General features: G+C 32.3%; 1 non-coding gene across 1 annotated transcript; it reads right to left on the bottom strand.

The window, feature by feature from the left end:
* Positions 1-3,910: 3,910 nt before the first annotated feature.
* Positions 3,911-4,000, bottom strand: Trnay-gua (transfer RNA tyrosine (anticodon GUA)). Its single transcript is given in 2 exon segments — positions 3,911-3,946; positions 3,964-4,000. It is a non-coding gene; the product is annotated as a tRNA-Tyr (tRNA).
* Between the last annotated feature and the right edge of the window lie 1,213 nt (positions 4,001-5,213).

Here is a 5,213-nt window from a genome sequence, read left to right on the forward strand (position 1 = left end):
CTCTCTCTCTCTCTCTCTCTCTCTCTCTCTCTATATATATATATATATATATGTCTGGCTGTATGTCTCTCTCTCTCTCTCCTCTCTCTCTCTCTCTCTCTCTCTCTCTCTCTCTCTCTCTCTCTCTCTCTCTCTCTCTCTCTCTCTCTCCTTTCTCTCCTTTTTACATCTTAATTGAGCCTGGTTTTTGATAAGGCACTGATAATTCTTCATGGTATCTCCTCTTACATGGATTTGTGATTGAAATGTTCTCTCTATATATTTTAATGAAACAGTTTGGCTTCTGATAAAATTGTGTGTTCTCTCTCTTTGCATCCTTAATGATAACTGCTTTGAGATAAAGGTGAGACGACTCTTGTCCAGTAATGTTTGGATTTGTGATATGTAACTTAGTTTATTTTCACTGCTTAAGTTTTCAGTAAATCAGCTTTGCTTGTTATTAAGTCGTGTTTGCTGTTTTTACATTTAGTGATACTGTCAATAGTTTATATGGTCACTGTTTAAATTTGGGATGAAATTGGTCGTTACAAACACCCCTGGAATTTTCTGTATTTACTTTAAGCTCTTTGCATCCCAACTTTCAACTACAAACAAACGCTGCAACAATGAATGTAGATGACCTTAAAACTAGTCCTCCGCCAACTTGCACTTGTTTTACCTCTACCTATAGCCACAGTCCAACTAGGCACATAGTAACTGGTGATTTAAGCATTATTTAAAATGTTAAGCTACGAGAGTTTTTCATTAAGGGTCCTTAATATCATGAAACCTCTCCCTTTACTGAAATATGGATCTTAAAATACTTATGGATTTCGTTGAAAACTATGCCAGAGAAGAATGAAATGAGAACATGCTGCGTTGGATTAATTTTCTGAGTGTGTTACATCCATTCAGTCCATCATTCTCAAAAAGATCTGCAGATCAGGCGTCAAATAACTTGATCCTTGTCTGCAAACATTATTATATTTCCTGTATAGAAAAAGAGCTAGGTATGCTTGATAACATGAAAATCCTACCTATGCTTTATACATCTTTCAGTATTAAAATAATTTAGATTACATATGAATGATAAGGATACGGACCTCTCCTGTTTATATTGGATTCTGAAACTTCACAAGAATCCATATAAACACGTTTTATTGCTGGCTCGTTTGCTGTTCAACCAAACCTTTGCAAAGTCGTTAATTTTCAATTTCAGTTACATGTACATGTATATTGATGAAGTCTAGTCACTAAATAACAATTGTGAATTTTATTCATCAGGATAGAAACATCCTTGCATCCCCAAACTATAGTGTTATCATGTTGCAGCTGATATTTACGGGCCTGTTCGCGATGTCACGATTTTATGCGAAAACTGACAGACAAACACAGGCTTTCAAAAGATGCAGATTAATAAAAATAACGGGGAAGTTTTACAGTTATCATTATGATATCGTTGAGAAACATTCTATTTTTGTGTGATATGAAGCTGGACGTTTTTGATGCTCGTTGGTTTGGTTATGCTGTTGTATACCTTGTCCTCACTTGAGAATGTTATATTACTTATTTTGATTGACCAAAGTTTACATAGCGGGTATCGTCAGTAAAGCAGAAGACGCTTACTCTTCCGGAACACCTTGTCTTATTCTCTATGTAATTTTTCCATGAGTCTCAGTGTAAATTTTTCTTAAAGATAATTGTGTGTTTACTTCCAAGTTATAATTGTGTGTTTACTTCCACTCTAGTTGTTTGGTAATACTGCTAACTGTTTTATGGTTAAGTCGTGACGACTCTGTTACACAATAATTATTCCGACACGTGGTATTTGAGTTAAATAGTGATATTGAATTTGATGATTATGCTGTGCTGTTCGACAACATAAAAAATAGTAAAGAATGAAAATGTGATAATTGTGTGTTTACTTCCACTCTAGTTGTTTGGTAATACTGCTAACTGTTTTATGGTGAAGTCGTGACGACTCTTTCCTGGTATATTTTAATATCTTCAGTAATGTTTGATTTCTGATAATCGTGAGTCTGACGTTTGTGATATTATTTGAATTTTTGTACATTTAAAAACATCTTAGATATTTAGCTTGTTAGATTATCATATTGATTTTTATACAAAATCTAAACATTATATATTGTGTCATAACAAATAAAATGTTTGTGAGTGTCTTTAGGAGTGGTATAATTTCATTTACGTGTTCGACTGTTTAAAAATAGAAGCATCTAGTAACTTGCCTTAAGCAAAAGTGGTTCACTATTGTCCTGTTCTATAAAAACCCGGATCTACAATCATGTACGTACGATTAATTTTGCTCGCTTCAGTGCTTTCAATGATTGTTTTTGACTTATCATGTTCTGTCTTTTGACTGGCGACTATTTTGTTTATATTTACTTATACCAGCACTAACAGTTGAATTATATGGAGTTTTCAGGGTAAATGAGAATACTATTTATACTTTTGTCATGACTTAACGGTTTACGGGTAGTTTTGACGTCGTCATGTTAAAACAAAATTTTGCTTTGAGTTAAGTGGTTAATTCAGGGTTTTCATTGCATTAACTCTTAACATATCAATTTTGTAAGAGTGATTGACGTCTAGTTTTTAAATCATTCTATTTTTGGAACGTTTTAAAAGTACAGATGTACTCCGATCAAGGTGTAGAATTGTCTGCTTTAACGTGGTATTTGTGCTATACTGCACATTATCAATAAAGTCCAAACGTATTTTTGAATTACGGTAGTAATCTTAAGAGAACTAGAAATTTATATCAGTATGCCCTATTTGTTTTCTTCTAAACGTCTTCGATTGCTACTTTAATTAAGCTATCTCTTATTATTGCTGTCAGAAAGTCAATTTCAGGCGACTATTGAGTAAACTATAATTATCTCTATGAATATGCATTTAGCACTCATCAGGGCCAAAATGCTTATTAGACTAAACTTAGTTCATACCAAACTTACATGTAAATTTAGAAAAAAAACGTCAAAATGACTGCTATTACAGGAAACATATGTCTTTTTTTCAAAACCTTTGGTCTACAAATGGAAAACATTTTCCTTTGAAACCTAGAACATAATTATGAGTGTGATTTTCTTTATAAAATAATGGTTCTAAATTTCCGAATAGTGGTAATATCCATTATGTATGGAAAGGAATGGGCAAACTTGGAGCATGCAATGAGATAAATATCTAGAAATTGATTTCACTCCGATGACATATCTACACAAGAATGTCATTTAATCAATCTATTTATTCTAAATAAATCTGTCTCCTGTGTGTTTTGTCAGATACGTAGACATTTAATTATTGAAAATAGATTTAATTTGTATTTATTGAGTACATAAATCGAAACCTTTATAAACATTTTGACAGATGAAAAAAACACAAAACTGATCTCGGATCAATTGATTTCAACAAGGTCTTTTCTTATGAAAGATTTAACAAACTTTAAGAATAAAATCTATATAGTTTGAATTAAATCCAGGAATATCTTGACATTAATCTATGTTCATGGTCCTTTTCATTCTCAAGTTAGCGACAAGCAGACCCTTCCATGTCATATTTCTAATTGACGTTATCCAGCTACGGTTGCTGTGGTCTCGGCGGGAGTATATATTTTCAAGGTTTTATCCATTAAAGTTCACTGTACAGTGTATATGATGTGAGAAGTCTGTCTGAAATCTTTTATACGTAGCGATTTCAGTCACTGTAGATATATCTGACTAGATATGTTATCTGAGATAAGTTTCATGTTAAAAGGTCATTGGTGACAATAATGAGCGAGACCAGAGACAAGGAAAATTCTTAAACTCGTTAGAGGAAATCACTAGGAATGCAGATATCAGGAAACATTTTCAATCAATTTGCAAAAAAATAAGATAAGATTTAAAAAATATAAAAAAAATAATGTTAAAAAAAATCCCGCGAGCCGGAGTCGAACCAGCGACCTAAGGATAGCTTTGAAGTCAACCACTACAGTCCTCCGCTCTACCAACTGAGCTATCACGGGATATATGTCACCTCATCTGAACAAAGTCAATATAGCATGAGCTTTTTTTTTTTTTTTTTATAGCTTAACGTCCTTGTTCCGGTTATAACCGAGCCTAGGACACTATAGCATGAGCTGTGTTGTTAAATAAGTTTTTATTTCATTCAATCTTGCTGTTTTCAACAAAACTTAAACAAATTACTTACACTTTTTTGTTTCATTTACTTATGTTTATGAATATATTTGTCATGAAGGTTTTTAATTGATTTAAACATATTTTATTATCAATATTAGATAAATGGATGAGAGACAAGTTCTAGCAACTTATCAACTCTTCTCCATAAATGAAAGTACAAATAATGCACGTGACACATATTTATACTATGAATATGAAGATAAGTAATTCGTAGACGTACAATTGTAAGTTTAAATCATTTTGTCAAAAGAAGGAAAAGATGAAATGATAGGATAGAACGAAAAGAAGAGAAAAGAGATAGTATAGATTTTACTTCAATTCAATATCAATTCAGTGCCGACTACAAACAGTTCATAATTAGGTAGTTTTAAAACGCTTTGTTTTTAATTCTGTGCCAGCATTAAACTGTGTTACACAGTATATTTCATGTTTTTATCATATCACAACATTTTATCACAACCTTCCATACCCCTTTGTATTAACATTTGTAAGTGAATGTATAAAATACGACAGGGTCATTTATAGACCCTAATATCACTCTGAGACATCAATATGCATAAAATCCCTAATACCAACCCACAGAATATCGTATGGAAATAACTGACAGTATCTGTATATTTCATGACATTTCTCAGGTTACAGGTGCGTGCTACACTAATCCATAACATTACTCCTTATCTGTGACAGCTCGGGTTTTATAGCAGTTTATTGTGTTGTTATGACGTCACCAACCGAAACAGCTGTTTTAAAGTATTTTCGCGTGATATTTTTTCCTAATACCAAATATTAAATAGGCAATTAGGTACATGTAATTTATATAGTTTAAACAAATTCAAAAGTTCTTATCTAGAGTAAGAATTCAAACGACTGCTGATAATGTCGGCAAATGTTCTTTTTTCAAATCTTGAACAACGCGAAAAAGGAAAACATTTAAATGTAACACTATACTAATTAACAGTATTGATCCATCATTTTGAAAATTAATCGTGTATGCATTCTTTGATCTTTTGTTTGCAAATTTACTGTTTTTGACGCAGG

The sequence above is a fragment of the Ylistrum balloti genome, unplaced genomic scaffold (assembly GCF_031769215.1).
Source record: "Ylistrum balloti isolate Yb309-2 unplaced genomic scaffold, AGI_CSIRO_Ybal_v1 Utg369680, whole genome shotgun sequence".
In the NCBI taxonomy this organism is placed as follows: domain Eukaryota; kingdom Metazoa; phylum Mollusca; class Bivalvia; order Pectinida; family Pectinidae; genus Ylistrum; species Ylistrum balloti.